The sequence below is a fragment of the Lissotriton helveticus genome, chromosome 3_1 (assembly GCF_964261635.1).
Source record: "Lissotriton helveticus chromosome 3_1, aLisHel1.1, whole genome shotgun sequence".
NCBI classification, from domain to species: domain Eukaryota; kingdom Metazoa; phylum Chordata; class Amphibia; order Caudata; family Salamandridae; genus Lissotriton; species Lissotriton helveticus.
The window spans coordinates 606,936,049-606,955,986 of NC_136061.1; positions in this window are offsets into that span (position 1 = coordinate 606,936,049).

Genomic DNA, 19,938 nt, shown 5'->3' on the forward strand with positions numbered 1-19,938 from the left:
CCAGCCCGAACTGCCGAGCCATGCCGTCCCTGGACTGGAAACAAGCTTCCTAGGAACGGTTTCTGGCATTGCAGCTGTCTCCAGCCAGGCTTGCTTGAATCCAATGGCAAAGTGAGCAAGGGACTCACGTCTGAGCATACCCTGCCAACTTATGGCAAACAAAACGGTACAAAAGGGGGTGGTGATGGACGGAGCATCTGAACCAATCAGACACTCACACCCAGTCAACAGATCTGGGATTAATCCATCACCGTTCTTTAGCCCAATCTGCCACCCCAGTTCAGACATTGCCATATGCAAATCAGTCTAACCCTGTGCCTCATGGGAACAGTCCAGCCCGAACTGCCAAGCCATGCCTTCCCTGGACCGGAAACAAGCTTCCTAGGACCGGTTTCTGGCATTTCAGCCGTCTTCAGTCAGGCTTGCTTGAATCCAGTGGCAAAGTGAGCAAGGGACTCACGTCTGAGCATACCCTGCCAACTTATGGCGAACAAAGCGGTACAAAAGGGGGTGGTGATGGACGGAGCATCTGAACCAATCAAACACTCACACCCAGTCAACAGATCTGGGTTTAATCCATCACCGTTCTTTAGCCCACTCTGCCACCCCAGTTCAGACATGGCCATATGCAAATCAGTCTGACCCTGTGCCTCATGGGTACAGTCCAGCCCGAACTGCCAAGCCATGCCGTCCCTGGATTGGAAACAAGCTTCCTAGGACCGGTTTCTGGCATTTCAGCTGTCTTCAGCCAGGCTTGCTTGAATCCAGTGGCAAAGTGAGCAAGGGACTCACGTCTGAGCATACCCTGCCAACTTATGGCAAACAAAGCTGTACAAAAGAGGGTGGTGATGGACGGAGCATCTGAACCAATCAAGTACTCACACCCAGTCAACAGATCTGGGTTTAATCTATCACTGTTCTTTAGGCCCAATCTGCCAACCCAGTTCAGACATGGCCATATGTAAATCAGTCTAACCCTGTGCCTCATGGGAACAGTCCAGCCCGAACTGCCAAGGCATGCCTTCGCTGGACCGGAAACAAGCTTCCTACGACCGGTTTCTGGCATTTCAGCCGTCTTCAGCCAGGCTTGCTTGAATCCAGTGGCAAGTAATCAAGGGACTCACGTCTGAGCATACCCTGCAAACTTATGGCGAACAAAGCAGTACAAAAGGGGGTGGTAATGGACGGAGCATCTGAACCAATCAAACACTCACACCCAGTCAACAGATCTGGGTTTAATCTATCACCGTTTTATAGCCCACTCTGCCATCCCAGTTCAGACATGGCCATATGCAAATCAGTCTGACCCTGTGCCTCATGGGAACAGTCCAGCCCTAACTGCCAAGCCATGCCTTCCCTGGACCGGAAACAAGCTTCCTAGGACCGGTTTCTGGCATTTCAGCCGTCTTCAGCCAGGCTTGCTTGAATCCAGTGGCAAAGTGAGCAAGTGACTCACGTATGAGCATTCCCTGCCAACTTATGGTGAACAAAGCGGTACAAAAGGGGGTGGTGATGGACGGAGCATCTGAACCAATCAAACACTCACACCCAGTCAACAGATCTGGATTTAATCCATCACCGTTCTTTAGCCCACTCTGCCACCCCAGTTCAGACATGGCCATATGCAAATCAGTCTGACCCTGTGCCTCATGGGAACAGTCCAGCCCGAACTGCCAAGTCATGCCTTCCCTGGATCGGAAACAAGCTTCCTAGTACCGGTTTGTGCCATTTCAGCCGTATTCAGCCAGGCTTGCTTGAATTCAGTGGCAAAGTGAGCACGGGACTCACGTCTGAGCATACCCTGCCAACTTGTGGCGAACAAAGCGGTACAAAAGGGGGTGGTGATGCACAGAGCATCTGAACCAATCAAACACTCACACCCAGTCAACAGATCTGGGTTTAATCCATTACCGTTCCTTAGCCCACTCTGCCACCCCAGTTCCGACATGGCCATATGCAAATCAGTCTGACCCTGTGCCTCATGGAAACAGTCCAGCCCGAACTGTCAAGCCATGCCTTCCCTGGACCGGAAACAAGCTTCCTAGGACTGTTTTCTGGCATTTCACCCGTCTTTAGCCAGGCTTGCTAGAATCCAGTGGCAAAGTGAGCAAGGGACTCACGTCTGAGCATACCCTGCCAACTTATGGCGAACAAAGCGGTACAAAAGGGGGTAGTGATGGACGGAGCATCTGAACCAATCAAACACTCATACCCAGTCAACAGATCTGGGTTTAATCCATCACCGTTCTTTAGCCCACTCTGCCACCCCAGTTCAGACATGGCCATATGCAAATCAGTCTGACTCTGTGCCTCATGGGAACAGTCCAGCTCGAACTGCCAAGCCATGCCATCCCTGAACTGGAAACAAGCTTCCTAGGACCGGTTTCTGGCATTTCAGCTGTCTTCAGCCAGGCTTGCTTGAATCCAGTGGCAAAGTGAGCAAGGGACTCACGTCTGAGCATACCCTGCCAACTTATGGCAAACAAAGCGGTTCAAAAGGGGGTGGTGATGCACGGAGCATCTGAACCAATCAAACACTCACACCCAGTCAACAGATCTGGGTTTAATCCATTACCGTTCCTTAGCCCACTCTGCCACCCCAGCTCCGACATGGCCATATGCAAATCAGTCTGACCCTGTTCCTCATGGAAACAGTCCAGCCCGAACTGCCAAGCCATGCCTTCCCTGTACCGGAAACAAGCTTCCTAGGACTGGTTTCTGTCATTTCAGCCGTCTTCAGCCAGGCTTGCTTGAATCCAGTGGCAAAGTGAGCAAGGGACTCACGTCTGAGCATACCCTGCCAACTTATGGCGAACAAAGCGGTACAAAAGGGGGTGGTGATGGACGGAGCATCTGAACCAATCAAACACTCACACCCAGTCAACAGATCTGGGTTTAATCCATCACCGTTCTTTAGCCCACTCTGCCACCCCAGTTCAGACATGGCCATATGAAAATCAGTCTGACCCTGTGCCTCATGGGAACAGTCCACCCCGAACTGCCAAGCCATGCCATCCCTGGACTGGAAACAAGCTTCCTAGGACCGGTTTCTGGCATTTCAGCTGTCTTCAGCCAGGCTTGTTTGAATCCAATGGCAAAGTGAGCAAGGGACTCACGTCTGAGCATACCCTGCCAACTGATGGCAAACAAAGCGGTACAAAAGGGGGTGGTGATGGACGGAGCATCTGAACCAATCAAACACTCATACCCAGTCAACAGATCTGGGATTAATCCATCACCGTTCTTTAGCCCAATCTGCCACCCCAGTTCAGACATGGCCATATGCAAATCAGTCTAACCCTGTGCCTCATGGGAACAGCCCAGCCCGAACTGCCAAGGCATGCCTTCCCTGGACCGGAAACAAGCTTCCTACGACCGGTTTCTGGCATTTCAGCCGTCTTCAGCCAGGCTTGCTTGGATCCAGTGGCAAAGTGATCAAGGGACTCACGTCTGAGTATACCCTGCCAACTTATGGCGAACAAAGCGGTACAAAAGGGGGTGGTGATGAACGGAGAATCTGAACCAATCAAACACTCACACCCAGTCAACAGATCTGGATTTAATCCATCACCGTTCTTTAGCCCACTCTGCCACCCCAGTTCAGACATGGCCATATGCAAATCAGTCTGACCCTGTGCCTCATGGGAACAGTCCAGCCCGAACTGCCAAGTCATGCCTTCCCTGGATCGGAAACAAGCTTCCTATGACCGGTTTCTGGCATTTCAGCTGTCTTCAGCCAGGCTTGCTTGAATCCAGTGGCAAAGTTAGCAAGGGACTCACATCTGAGCATACCCTGCCAACTTATGGCAAACAAAGCGGTACAAAAGGGGGTGGTGATGGATGGAGCATCTAAACCAATCAAACACTCACACCCAGTCAACAGATCTGGGTTTAATCCATCACTGTTCTTTAGCCCAATCTGCCACCCCAGTTCAGACATGGCCATATGTAAATCAGTCTAACCCTGTGCCTCATGGGAACAGTCCAGCCCGAACTGCCAGGCATGCCTTCGCTGGATCGGAAACAAGCTTCCTAGGACCGGTTTCTGGCATTTCAGCCGTCTTCAGCCAGGCTTGCTTGAGTCCAGTGGCAAAGTAATGAAGGGACTCACGTCTGAGCATACCCTGGCAAATTATGGCGAACAAAGCGGTACAAAAGGGGGTGGTGATGAACGGAGAATCTGAACCAATCAAACACTCAACACCCAGTCAACAGATCTGGGTTTAATCTATCACCATTTTATAGCCCACTTTGCCATCCTAGTTCAGACATGGCCATATGCAAATCAGTCTGACCCTGTGCCTCATGGGAACAGTCCAGCCCTAACTGCCAAGCCATGCCTTCCATGGACCGGAAACAAGCTTCCTTGGACCGGTTTCTGGTATTTCAGCCGTCTTCAGCCAGGCTTGCTTGAATCCAGTGGCAAAGTGAGCAAGGGACTCACGTATGAGCATACCCTGCCAACTTATGGCGAACAAAGTGTTACAAAAGGGGGTGGTGATGGACGAAGCATCTGAACAAATCAAACACTCACACCCAGTCAACAGATCTCGATTTAATCCATCACCGTTCTTTAGCCCACTCTGCCACCCCAGTTCAGACATGGCCATATGCAAATCAGTCTGACCCTGTGCCTCATGGGAACAGTCCAGCCCGAACTGCCAAGCCATGCCATCCCTGGATCGGAAACAAGCTTCCTAGTACCGGTTTCTGCCATTTCAGCCGTCTTCAGCCAGGCTTGCTTGAATCCAGTGGCAAAGTGAGCACGGGACTCACGTCTGAGCATACCCTGCCCACTTATGGCGAACAAAGCGGTACAAAAGGGGGTGGTGATGGACGGAGCATTTGAGCCAATCAAACACTCACACCCAGTCAACAGATCTGGGTTTAATCCATCACCGTTTTTTAGCCCACTCTGCCACCCCAGTTCAGACATGGCCATATGCAAATCAGTCTGACCCTGTGCCTCATGGGAACAGTCCAGCCGAACTGCCAAGCCATGCCTTCCCTGGACCGGAAACAAGCTTCCTAGGACCGGTTTCTGGCATTTCAGCCGTCTTCAGCCAGGCTTGCTTGAATCCAGTGGCAAAGTGAGCAAGGGACTCACGTCTGAGCATACCCTGCCAACTTATGGTGAACAAAGCAGTACAAAAGGGGATGGTGATGGACGGAGCATCTGAACCAATCAAACACTCACACCCAGTCAACAGATCTGGGTTTAATCCATCACCATTTTTTAGCCCACTCTGCCACCCCAGTTCAGACATGGCCATATGCAAATTAGTCTGACCCTGTGCCTCATGGGAACAGTCCAGCCCGAACTGCCAAGCCATGCCTTCCCTGGACCGGAAACAAGATTCATAGGACCGGTTTCTGGCATTTCAGCCGTCTTCAGCTAGGCTTGCTTTAATCCAGTGGCAAAGTGAGCAAGGGACTCACGTCTGAGCATACCCTGCCAACTTATGGCGAACAAAGCGGTACAAAAGGGGGTGGTGATGGACGGAGCATCTGAACCAATCAAACACTCACACCCAGTCAACAGATCTGGGTTTAATCCATCACCGTTCTTTAGCCCACTCTGCCACCCCAGTTCAGACATGGCCATATGAAAATCAGTCTGACCCTGTGCCTCATGGGAACAGTCCACCCCGAACTGCCAAGCCATGCCATCCCTGGACTGGAAACAAGCTTCCTAGGACCGGTTTCTGGCATTTCAGCTGTCTTCAGCCAGGCTTGCTTGAATCCAATGGCAAAGTGAGCAAGGGACTCACGTCTGAGCATACCCTGCCAACTGATGGCAAACAAAGCGGTACAAAAGGGGGTGGTGATGGACGGAGCATCTGAACCAATCAAACACTCATACCCAGTCAACAGATCTGGGATTAATCCATCACCGTTCTTTAGCCCAATCTGCCACCCCAGTTCAGACATGGCCATATGCAAATCAGTCTAACCCTGTGCCTCATGGGAACAGCCCAGCCCGAACTGCCAAGGCATGCCTTCCCTGGACCGGAAACAAGCTTCCTACGACCGGTTTCTGGCATTTCAGCCGTCTTCAGCCAGGCTTGCTTGGATCCAGTGGCAAAGTGATCAAGGGACTCACGTCTGAGTATACCCTGCCAACTTATGGCGAACAAAGCGGTACAAAAGGGGGTGGTGATGAACGGAGAATCTGAACCAATCAAACACTCACACCCAGTCAACAGATCTGGATTTAATCCATCACCGTTCTTTAGCCCACTCTGCCACCCCAGTTCAGACATGGCCATATGCAAATCAGTCTGACCCTGTGCCTCATGGGAACAGTCCAGCCCGAACTGCCAAGTCATGCCTTCCCTGGATCGGAAACAAGCTTCCTAGGACCGGTTTCTGGCATTTCAGCTGTCTTCAGCCAGGCTTGCTTGAATCCAGTGGCAAAGTTAGCAAGGGACTCACATCTGAGCATACCCTGCCAACTTATGGCAAACAAAGCGGTACAAAAGGGGGTGGTGATGGATGGAGCATCTAAACCAATCAAACACTCACACCCAGTCAACAGATCTGGGTTTAATCCATCACTGTTCTTTAGCCCAATCTGCCACCCCAGTTCAGACATGGCCATATGTAAATCAGTCTAACCCTGTGCCTCATGGGAACAGTCCAGCCCGAACTGCCAGGCATGCCTTCGCTGGATCGGAAACAAGCTTCCTAGGACCGGTTTCTGGCATTTCAGCCGTCTTCAGCCAGGCTTGCTTGAGTCCAGTGGCAAAGTAATCAAGGGACTCACGTCTGAGCATACCCTGGCAAATTATGGCGAACAAAGCGGTACAAAAGGGGGTGGTGATGAACGGAGAATCTGAACCAATCAAACACTCAACACCCAGTCAACAGATCTGGGTTTAATCTATCACCATTTTATAGCCCACTTTGCCATCCTAGTTCAGACATGGCCATATGCAAATCAGTCTGACCCTGTGCCTCATGGGAACAGTCCAGCCCTAACTGCCAAGCCATGCCTTCCATGGACCGGAAACAAGCTTCCTTGGACCGGTTTCTGGTATTTCAGCCGTCTTCAGCCAGGCTTGCTTGAATCCAGTGGCAAAGTGAGCAAGGGACTCACGTATGAGCATACCCTGCCAACTTATGGCGAACAAAGTGTTACAAAAGGGGGTGGTGATGGACGAAGCATCTGAACAAATCAAACACTCACACCCAGTCAACAGATCTCGATTTAATCCATCACCGTTCTTTAGCCCACTCTGCCACCCCAGTTCAGACATGGCCATATGCAAATCAGTCTGACCCTGTGCCTCATGGGAACAGTCCAGCCCGAACTGCCAAGCCATGCCATCCCTGGATCGGAAACAAGCTTCCTAGTACCGGTTTCTGCCATTTCAGCCGTCTTCAGCCAGGCTTGCTTGAATCCAGTGGCAAAGTGAGCACGGGACTCACGTCTGAGCATACCCTGCCCACTTATGGCGAACAAAGCGGTACAAAAGGGGGTGGTGATGGACGGAGCATTTGAGCCAATCAAACACTCACACCCAGTCAACAGATCTGGGTTTAATCCATCACCGTTTTTTAGCCCACTCTGCCACCCCAGTTCAGACATGGCCATATGCAAATCAGTCTGACCCTGTGCCTCATGGGAACAGTCCAGCCGAACTGCCAAGCCATGCCTTCCCTGGACCGGAAACAAGCTTCCTAGGACCGGTTTCTGGCATTTCAGCCGTCTTCAGCCAGGCTTGCTTGAATCCAGTGGCAAAGTGAGCAAGGGACTCACGTCTGAGCATACCCTGCCAACTTATGGTGAACAAAGCAGTACAAAAGGGGATGGTGATGGACGGAGCATCTGAACCAATCAAACACTCACACCCAGTCAACAGATCTGGGTTTAATCCATCACCATTTTTTAGCCCACTCTGCCACCCCAGTTCAGACATGGCCATATGCAAATTAGTCTGACCCTGTGCCTCATGGGAACAGTCCAGCCCGAACTGCCAAGCCATGCCTTCCCTGGACCGGAAACAAGATTCATAGGACCGGTTTCTGGCATTTCAGCCGTCTTCAGCTAGGCTTGCTTTAATCCAGTGGCAAAGTGAGCAAGGGACTCACGTCTGAGCATACCCTGCCAACTTATGGCGAACAAAGCGGTACGAAAGGGGGTGGTGATGCACGGAGCATCTGAACCAATCAAACACTCACACCCAGTCAACAGATATGGGTTTAATCAATCACTGTTCCTTAGCCCACTCTGCCACCCCAGTTCCGACATGGCCATATGCAAATCAGTATGACGCTGTGCCTCATGGGAACAGTCCAGCCCGAACTGCCAAGCCATGCCTTCCCTGGACCGGAAACAAGCTACCTAGGACCGGTTTCTGGCATTTCAGCCGTCTTCAGCCAGGCTTGCTTGAATCCAGTGGCAAAGTGAGCAAGGGACTCACGTCTGAGCATACCCTGCCAACTTATGGCGAACAAAGCGGTACAAAAGGGGGTGGTGATGGATGGAGCATCTGAACCAATAAAACATTCACACCCAGTCAACAGATCTGGGTTTAATCCATCACCGTTCTTTAGCCCACTCTGCCACCCCAGTTCAGACATGGCCATATGCAAATCAGTCTGACCCTGTGCCTCATGGGAACAGTCCAGCCCGAACTGCCGAGCCATGCCGTCCCTGGACCGGAAACAAGCTTCCTAGGAACGGTTTCTGGCATTGCAGCTGTCTCCAGCCAGGCTTGCTTGAATCCAATGGCAAAGTGAGCAAGGGACTCACGTCTGAGCATACCCTGCCAACTTATGGCAAACAAAACGGTACAAAAGGGGGTGGTGATGGACGGAGCATCTGAACCAATCAAACACTCACACCCAGTCAACAGATCTGGGATTAATCCATCACCGTTCTTTAGCCCAATCTGCCACCCGAGTTCAGACATTGCCATATGCAAATCAGTCTAACCCTGTGCCTCATGGGAACAGTCCAGCCCGAACTGCCAAGCCATGCCTTCCCTGGACCGGAAACAAGCTTCCTAGGACCGGTTTCTGGCATTTCAGCCGTCTTCAGTCAGGCTTGCTTGAATCCAGTGGCAAAGTGAGCAAGGGGCTCACGTCTGAGCATACCCTGCCAACTTATGGCAAACAAAGCGGTACAAAAGGGGGTGGTGATGGACGGAGCATCTGAACCAATCAAACACTCACACCCAGTCAACAGATCTGGGTTTAATCTATCACCGTTCTTTAGCCCACTCTGCCACCCCAGTTCAGACATGGCCATATGCAAATCAGTCTGACCCTGTGCCTCATGGAAACAGTCCAGCCCGAACTGCCAAGCCATGCCTTCCCTGGACCGGAAACAAGCTTCCTAGGACTGGTTTCTGTCATTTCAGCCGTCTTCAGCCAGGCTTGCTTGAATCCAATGGCAAAGTGAGCAAGGGACTCACGTCTGAGCATACCCTGCCAACTTATGGCGAACAAAGCGGTACAAAAGGGGGTGGTGATGGACGGAGCATCTGAACCAATCAAACACTCACACCCAGTCAACAGATCTGGGTTTAATCTATCACCGTTCTTTAGCCCACTCTGCCACCCCAGTTCAGACATGGCCATATGCAAATCAGTCTGACCCTGTGCCTCATGGGAACAGTCCAGCCCGAACTGCCAAGCCATGCCGTCCCTGGATTGGAAACAAGCTTCCTAGGACCGGTTTCTGGCATTTCAGCTGTCTTCAGCCAGGCTTGCTTGAATCCAGTGGCAAAGTGAGCAAGGGACTCACGTGTGAGCATACCCTGCCAACTTATGGCTAACAAAGCTGTACAAAAGGGGGTGGTGATGGACGGAGCATCTGAACCAATCAAGTACTCACACCCAGTCAACAGATCTGGGTTTAATCTATCACTGTTCTTTAGGCCCAATCTGCCACCCCAGTTCAGACATGGCCATATGTAAATCAGTCTAACTCTGTGCCTCATGGGAACAGTCCAGCCCGAACTGCCAAGGCATGCCTTTGCTGGACCGGAAACAAGCTTCCTACGACCGGTTTCTGGCATTTCAGCCGTCTTCAGCCAGGCTTGCTTGAATCCAGTGGCAAAGTAATCAAGGGACTCACGTCTGAGCATACCCTGCCAACTTATGGCGAACAAATCGGTACAAAAGGGGGTGGTGATGAACGGAGAATCTGAACCAATCAAACACTCAACACCCAGTCAACAGATCTGGGTTTAATCTATCACCGTTTTATAGCCCACTCTGCCATTCTAGTTCAGACATGGCCATATGCAAATCAGTCTGACCCTGTGCCTCATGGGAACAGTCCAGCCCTAACTGCCAAGCCATGCCTTCCCTGGACCGGAAACAAGCTTCCTTGGACCGGTTTCTGGTATTTCAGCCGTCTTCAGCCAGGCTTGCTTGAATCCAGTGGCAAAGTGAGCAAGGGACTCACGTATGAGCATACCCTGCCAAAGCGGTACAAAAGGGGGTGGTGATGGACGGAGCATCTGAACAAATCAAACACTCACACCCAGTCAACAGATCTCGATTTAATCCATCACCGTTCTTTAGCCCACTCTGCCACCCCAGTTCAGACATGGCCATATGCAAATCAGTCTGACCCTGTGCCTCATGGGAACAGTCCAGCCCGAACTGCCAAGCCATGCCTTCCCTGGATCGGAAACAAGCTTCCTAGTACCGGTTTCTGCCATTTCAGCCGTCTTCAGCCAGGCTTGCTTGAATCCAGTGGCAAAGTGAGCACGGGACTCACGTCTGAGCATACCCTGCCCACTTATTGCGAACAAAGCGGTACAAAAGGGGGTGGTGATGGACGGAGCATTTGAACCAATCAAACACTCACACCTAGTCAACAGATCTGGGTTTAATCCATCACCATTCTTTAGCCCACTCTGCCACCCCAGTTCAGACATGGCCATATGCAAATCAGTCTAACCCTGTGCCTCATGGGAACAGTCCAGCCCTAACTGCCAAGCCATGCCTTCCCTGGACCGGAAACAAGCTTCCTAGGACCAGTTTCTGGCATTTCAGCCGTCTTCAGCCAGGCTTGCTTGAATCCAGTGGCAAAGTGAGCAAGGGACTCACGTATGAGCATACCCTGCCAACCTATGGTGAACAAAGCGGTACAAGAGGGGGTGGTGATGGACGGAGCATCTGAACCAATCAAACACTCACACCCAGTCAAGAGATCTGGATTTAATCCATCACCGTTCTTTAGCCTACTCTGCCACCCCAGTTCAGACATGGCCATATGCAAATCAGTCTGACCATGTGCCTCATGGGAACAGTCCAGCCCGAACTGCCAAGTCATGCCTTCCCTGGATCGGAAACAAGCTTCCTAGGACCGGTTTCTGGCATTTCAGCTGTCTTCAGCCAGACTTGCTTGAATCCAGTGGCAAAGTGAGCAAGGGACTCACGTCTGAGCATACCCTGCCAACTTATGGCGAACAAAGCGGTACAAAAGGGGGTGGTGATGGATGGAGCATCTGAACCAATAAAACATTCACACCCAGTCAACAGATCTGGGTTTAATCCATCACCGTTCTTTAGCCCACTCTGCCACCCCAGTTCAGACATGGCCATATGCAAATCAGTCTGACCCTGTGCCTCATGGGAACAGTCCAGCCCGAACTGCCGAGCCATGCCGTCCCTGGACCGGAAACAAGCTTCCTAGGAACGGTTTCTGGCATTGCAGCTGTCTCCAGCCAGGCTTGCTTGAATCCAATGGCAAAGTGAGCAAGGGACTCACGTCTGAGCATACCCTGCCAACTTATGGCAAACAAAACGGTACAAAAGGGGGTGGTGATGGACGGAGCATCTGAACCAATCAAACACTCACACCCAGTCAACAGATCTGGGTTTAATCTATCAACGTTCTTTAGCCCACTCTGCCACCCCAGTTCAGACATGGCCATATGCAAATCAGTCTGACCCTGTGCCTCATGGGAACAGTCCAGCCCGAACTGCCAAGCCATGCCGTCCCTGGATTGGAAACAAGCTTCCTAGGACCGGTTTCTGGCATTTCAGCTGTCTTCAGCCAGGCTTGCTTGAATCCAGTGGCAAAGTGAGCAAGGGACTCACGTGTAAGCATACCCTGCCAACTTATGGCAAACAAAGCTGTACAAAAGGGGGAGGTGATGGACGGAGCATCTGAACCAATCAAGTACTCACACCCAGTCAACAGACCTGAGTTTAATCTATCACTGTTCTTTAGGCCCAATCTGCCACCCCAGTTCAGACATGGCCATATGTAAATCAGTCTAACCCTGTGCCTCATGGGAACAGTCCAGCCCGAACTGCCAAGGCATGCCTTCGCTGGACCGGAAACAAGCTTCCTACGACCGGTTTCTGGCATTTCAGCCGTCTTCAGCCAGGCTTGCTTGAATCCAGTGGCAAAGTAATCAAGGGACTCACGTCTGAGCATACCCTGCAAACTTATGGCGAACAAATCGGTACAAAAGGGGGTGGTGATGAACGTAGAATCTGAACCAATCAAACACTCAACACCCAGTCAACAGATCTGGGTTTAATCTATCACCGTTTTATAGCCCACTCTGCCATTCTAGTTCAGACATGGCCATATGCAAATCAGTCTCACCCTGTGCCTCATGGGAACAGTCCAGCCCTAACTGCCAAGCCATGCCTTCCCTGGACCGGAAACAAGCTTCCTTGGACCGGTTTCTGGTATTTCAGCCGTCTTCAGCCAGGCTTGCTTGAATCCAGTGGCAAAGTGAGCAAGGGACTCACGTATGAGCATACCCTGCCAACTTATGGCGAACAAAGCGGTACAAAAGGGGGTGGTGATGGACGGAGCATCTGAACCAATCAAACACTCACACCCAGTCAACAGATCTCGATTTAATCCATCACCGTTCTTTAGCCCACTCTGCCACCCCAGTTCAGACATGGCCATATGCAAATCAGTCTGACCCTGTGCCTCATGGGAACAGTCCAGCCCGAACTGCCAAGCCATGCCTTCCCTGGATCGGAAACAAGCTTCCTAGTACCGGTTTCTGCCATTTCAGCCGTCTTCAGCCAGGCTTGCTTGAATCCAGTGGCAAAGTGAGCACGGGACTCACGTCTGAGCATACCCTGCCCACTTATGGCGAACAAAGCGGTACAAAAGGGGATGGTGATGGACGGAGCATTTGAACCAATCAAACACTCACACCCAGTCAACAGATCTGGGTTTAATCCATCACCGTTCTTTAGCCCACTCTGCCACCCCAGTTCAGACATGGCCATATGCAAATCAGTCTGACCCTGTGCCTCATGGGAACAGTCCAGCCCTAACTGCCAAGCCATGCCTTCCCTGGATCGGAAACAAGCTTCCTAGGACCGGTTTCTGGCATTTCAGCTGTCTTCAGCCAGACTTGCTTGAATCCAGTGGCAAAGTGATCAAGGGACTCACGTCTGAGCATACCCTGCCAACTTATGGCGAACAAAGCGGTCCAAAAGGGGGTGGTGATGAACGGGGAATCTGAACCAATCAAACACTCAACACCCAGTCAACAGATCTGTGTTTAATCTATCACCGTTTTATAGCCCACTCTGCCATCCCAGTTCAGACATGGCCATATGCAAATCAGTCTGACCCTGTGCCTCATGGGAACAGTCCAGCCCTAACTGCCAAGCCATGCCTTCCCTGGACCGGAAACAAGCTTCCTAGGACCGGTTTCTGGCATTTCAGCCGTCTTCAGCCAGGCTTGCTTGAATCCAGTGGCAAAGTGAGCAAGGGACTCACGTATGAGCATACCCTGCCAACTTATGGTGAACAAAGCGGTTCAAAAGGGAGTGTTGAAGGACGGAGCATCTGAACCAATCAAACACTCACACCCAGTCAACAGATCTGGATTTAATCCATCACCGTTCTTTAGCCCACTCTGCCACCCCAGTTCAGACATGGCCATATGCAAATCAGTCTGACCCTGTGCCTCATGGGAACAGTCCAGCCCGAACTGCCAAGCCATGCCTTCCCTGGATCGGAAACAAGCTTCCTAGTACCGGTTTCTGCCATTTCAGCCGTCTTCAGCCAGGCTTGCTTGAATCCAGTGGCAAAGTGAGCACGGGACTCACGTCTGAGCATACCCTGCCAACTTGTGGCAAACAAAGCGGTACAAAAGTGGTTGGTGATGGACGGAGCATTTGAACCAATCAAACACTCACACCCAGTCAACAGATCTGGGTTTAATCTATCACCGTTCTTTAGCCCACTCTGCCACCCCAGTTCAGACATGGCCATATGCAAATCAGTCTGACCCTGTGCCTCATGGGAACAGTCCAGCCCGAACTGCCAAGCTATGCCTTCCCTGGACCGGAAAAAAAGCTTCCTAGGACCGTTTTCTGGCATTTCAGCCGTCTTCAGCCAGGCTTGCTTGAATCCAGTGGCAAAGTGAGCAAGGGACTCATGTCTGAGCATACCCAGCCAACTTATGGCGAACAAAGCGGTACAAAAGGGGGTAGTGATGGACGGAGCATTTGAACCAATCAAACACTCACACCCAGTCAACGGATCTGGGTTTAATCCATCACCGTTCTTTAGCCCACTCTGCCACCCCAGTTCCGACATGGCCATATGCAAATCAGTCTGACCCTGTGCCTCATGGGAACAGTCCAGCCCGAACTGCCAAGCCATGCCTTCCCTGGACCGGAAACAAGCTTCCTAGGACCGATTTCTGGCATTTCAGCCGTCTTCAGTCAGGCTTGCTTGAATCCAGTGGCAAAGTGAGCAAGGGGCTCACGTCTGAGCATACCCTGCCAACTTATGGCAAACAAAGCGGTACAAAAGGGGGTGGTGATGGACGGAGCATCTGAACCAATCAAACACTCACACCCAGTCAACAGATCTGGGTTTAATCTATCACCGTTCTTTAGCCCACTCTGCCACCCCAGTTCAGACATGGCCATATGCAAATCAGTCTGACCCTGTTCCTCATGGGAACAGTCCAGCCCGAACTGCCAAGCCATGCCGTCCCTTGACCGGAAACAAGCTTCCTAGGACCGGTTTCTGGCATTTCAGCTGTCTTCAGCCAGGCTTGCTTGAATCCAGTGGCAAAGTGAGCAAGGGACTCACGTCTGAGCATACCCTGCCAACTTATGGCAAACAAAGCGGTACAAAAGGGGGTGGTGATGGACGGAGCATCTAAACCAATCAAACACTCACACCCAGTCAACAGATCTGGGTTTAATCCATCACTGTTCTTTAGCCCAATCTGCCACCCTAGTTCAGACATGGCCATATGTAAATCAGTCTAACCCTGTGCCTCATGGGAACAGTCCAGCCCGAACTGCCAAGGCATGCCTTCGCTGGACCGGAAACAAGCTTCCTAGGACCGGTTTCTGGCATTTCAGCCGTCTTCAGCCAGGCTTGCTTGAATCCAGTGGCAAAGTGAGCAAGGGACTCACGTCTGAGCATACCCTGCCAACTTATGGCAAACAAAGCGGTACAAAAGGGGGTGGTGAAGGACGGAGCATCTGAACAAATGAAACACTCACACCCAGTCAACAGATCTCGATTTAATCCATCACCGTTCTTTAGCCCACTCTGCCACCCCAGTTCAGACATGGCCATATGCAAATCAGTCTGACCCTGTGCCTCATGGGAACAGTCTAGCCCGAACTGCCAAGCCATGCCTTCCCTGGATCGGAAACAATCTTGCTAGTACCGGTTTCTGCCATTTCAGCCGTCTTCAGCCAGGCTTGCTTGAATCCAGTGGCAAAGTGAGCACGGGACTCACGTCTGAGCATACCCTGCCCACTTATGGCGAACAAAGCGGTACAAAAGGGGGTGGTGATGGACGGAGCATTTGAACCAATCAAACACTCACACCCAGTCAACAGATCTGGGTTTAATCCATCACCGTTCTTTAGCCCACTCTGCCACCCCAGTTCAGACATGGCCATATGCAAATCAGTCTGACCCTGTGCCTCATGGGAACAGTCCAGCCCGAACTGCCAAGCCATGCCTTCCCTGGACCGGAAACAAGCTTCCTAGGACCGGTTTCTGGCATTTCAGCCGTCTTCAGCCAGGCTTGCTTGAATCCAGCGGCAAAGTGAGCAAGGGACTCACGTCTGAGCATACCCTGCCAACTTATGGTGAACAAAGCAGTCCAAAAGGGGGTGGTGATGGACGGAGCATCTGAACCAATCAAACACTCACACCCAGTCAACAGATCTGGGTTTAATCCATCACCATTCTTTAGCCCACTCTGCCACCCCAGTTCAGACAAGGCCATATGCAAATTAGTCTGACACTGTGCCTCATGGGAACATTCCAGCCCGAACTGCCAAGGCATGCCTTCCCTGGACCGGAAACAAGATTCCTAGGACCGGTTTCTGGCACTTCAGCCGTCTTCAGCCAGGCTTGCTTGAATCCAGTGGCAAAGTGAGCAAGGGACTCACGTATGAGCATACAATGCCAACTTATGGCAAACAAAGCGGTACAAAAGGGGGGGGTGATGAACGGAGAATCTGAACCAATCAAACACTCAACACCCAGTCAACAGATCTGGGTTTAATCTATCACCGTTTAATAGCCCACTCTGCCATCCAGTTCAGACATGGCCATATGCAAATCAATGTGACACTGTGCCTCAAGGGAACAGTCCAGCCCTAACTGCCAAGCCATGCCTTCCCTGGACCGGAAACAAGCTTCCTAGGACCGGTTTCTGGCATTTCAGCCGTCTTCAGCCAGGCTTGCTTGAATCAAGTGGCAAATTGAGCAAGGGACTCACGTATGAGCATACCCTGCCAACTTATGGCGAACAAAGCGGTACAAAAGGGGGTGGTGATGGACGGAGCATCTGAACCAATCAAACACTCACACCCAGTCAACAGATCTGGATTTAATCCATCACCGTTCTTTAGCCCACTCTGCCACCCCAGTTCAGACATGGCCATATGCAAATCAGTCTGACCCTGTGCCTCATGGGAACAGTCCAGCCCGAACTGCCAAGCCATGCCTTCCCTGGAACGGAAACAAGCTTCCTAGTACCGGTTTCTGCCATTTCAGCCGTCTTCAGCCAGGCTTGCTTTAATCCAGTGGCAAAGTGAGCAAGGGACTCACGTCTGAGCATACCCTGCCAACTTATGGCGAACAAAGCGGTAAAAAAGGGGGTGGTGATGCTTAGAGCATCTGAACCAATCAAACACTCACACCCAGTCAACAGAACTGGGTTTAATCCATTACCGTTCCTTAGCCCACTCTGCCACCCCAGTTCCGACATGGCCATATGCAAATCAGTCTGACCCTGTGCCTCATGGAAACAGTCCAGCCTGAACTGCCAAGCCATGCCTTCCCTGGACCGGAAACAAGCTTCCTAGGACTGGTTTCTGGCATTTCAGAAGTCTTGAGCCAGGCTTGCTTGAATCCAGTGGCAAAGTGAGCAAGGGACTCACGTATGATCATACCCTGCCAACTTATGGTGAACAAAGCGGTACAAAAGGGGGTGGTGATGGACGGAGCATCTGAACCAATCAAACACTCACACCCAGTCAACAGATCTGGATTTAATCCATCACCGTTCTTTAGCCCACTCTGCCACCCCAGTTCAGACATGGCCATATGCAAATCAGTCTGACCCTGTGCCTCATGGGAACAGTCCAGCCCGAACTGCCAAGTCATGCCTTCCCTGGATCGGAAACAAGCTTCCTAGTACCGGTTTCTGCCATTTCAGCCGTCTTCACCCAGGCTTGCTTGAATCCAGTGGCAAATTGAGCACGGGACTCACGTCTGAGCATACCCTGCCAACTTGTGGCGAACAAAGCGGTACAAAAGGGGGTGGTGATGGACGGAGCATTTGAACCAATCAAACACTCACACCCAGTCAACAGATCTGGGTTTAATCCATCACCGTTCTTTAGCCCACTCTGCCACCCCAGTTCAGACATGGCCATATGCAAATCAGTCTGACCCTGTGCCTCATGGGAACAGTCCAGCCCGAACTGCCATGCCATGCCTTCCCTGGACCGGAAACAAGCTTCCTAGGACCGTTTTCTGGCATTTCAGCCGTCTTCAGCCAGGCTTGCTTGAATCCAGTGGCAAAGTGAGTAAGGGACTCACGTCTGAGCATACCCTGCCAATTTATGGCAAACAAAGCAGTACAAAAAGAGGTGGTGATGGACGGAGCATCTGAACCAATGAAACACTCACACCCAGTCAACAGATCTGGGTTTAATCCATCACCGTTCTTTAGCCCAATCTGCCACCCCCGTTCAGACATGGCCATATGCAAATCAGTCTAACCCTGTGCCTCATGGGAACAGTCCAGCCCGAACTGCCAAGGCATGCCTTCCCTGGACCGGAAACAAGCTTCCTAGGACTGGCTTCTGGCATTTCAGCCGTCTTCAACCAGGCTTGCTTGAATCCAGTGGCAAAGTGATGAAGGGACTCACGTCCGAGCATACCCTGCCAACTTATGGCGAACAAAGCGGTACAAAAGGAGGTGGTGATGAACGGAGAATCTGAACCAATCAAACACTCAACACCCAGTCAAGAGATCTGGGTTTAATCTATCACCGTTTTATAGCCCACTCTGCCATCCCAGTACAGACATGGCCATATGCAATTCAGTCTGACCCTGTGCCTCATTGGAACAGTCCAGCCCTAACTGCCAAGCCATGCCTTCCCTGGACCGGAAACAAGCTTCCTAGGACCGGTTTCTGGCATTTCAGCCGTCTTCAGCCAGGCTTGCTTGAATCCAGTGGCAAAGTGAGCAAGGGACTCACGTATGAGCATACCCTGCCAACCTTTGGTGAACAAAGCGGTACAAAAGGGGGTGATGATGGACGGAGCATCTGAACCAATAAAACACTCACACCCAGTCAACAGATCTGGATTTAATCCATCACCGTTCTTTAGCCCACTCTGCCACCCTAGTTCAGACATGGCCATATGCAAATTAGTCTGACCCTGTGCCTCATGGGAACAGTCCAGCCCGAACTGCCAAGCCATGCCTTCCCTGGACTGGAAACAAGATTCATAGGACAGGTTTCTGGCATTTCAGCCGTCTTCAGCTAGGCTTGCTTTAATCCAGTGGCAAAGTGAGCAAGGGACTCACGTCTGAGCATACCCTGCCAACTTATGGCGAACAAAGCGGTACAAAAGGGGGTGGTGATGCACGGAGCATCTGAACCAATCAAACACTCACACCCAGTCAACAGATATGGGTTTAATCAATCACTGTTCCTTAGCCCACTCTGCCAACCCAGTTCCGACATGGCCATATGCAAATCAGTATGACCCTGTGCCTCATGGGAACAGTCCAGCCCGAACTGCCAAGCCATGCCTTCCCTGGACCGGAAACAAGCTTCCTAGGACCGGTTTCTGGCATTTCAGCCGTCTTCAGCCAGGCTTGCTTGAATCCAGTGGCAAAGTGAGCAAGGGACTCACGTCTGAGCATACCCTGCCAACTTATGGCGAACAAAGCGGTACAAAAGGGGGTGGTGATGGATGGAGCATCTGAACCAATAAAACATTCACACCCAGTCAAAAGATCTGGGTTTAATCCATCACCGTTCTTTAGCCCACTCTGCCACCCCAGTTCAGACATGGCCATATGCAAATCAGTCTGACCCTGTGCCTCATGGGAACAGTCCAGCCCGAACTGCCAAGCCATGCCTTCCCTGGACCGGAAACAAGCTTCCTAGGACCGGTTTCTGGCATTTCAGCCGTCTTCAGTCAGGCTTGCTTGAATCCAGTGGCAAAGTGAGCAAGGGACTCACGTCTGAGCATACCCTGCCAACTTATGGCGAACAAAGCGGTACAAAAGGGGGTGGTGATGGACGGAGCATCTGAACCAATCAAACACTCACACCCAGTCAACAGATCTGGGTTTAATCTATCACCGTTCTTTAGCCCACTCTGCCACCCCAGTTCAGACATGGCCATATGCAAATCAATCTGACCCTGTGCCTCATGGGAACAGTCCAGCCCGAACTGCCAAGCCATGCCGT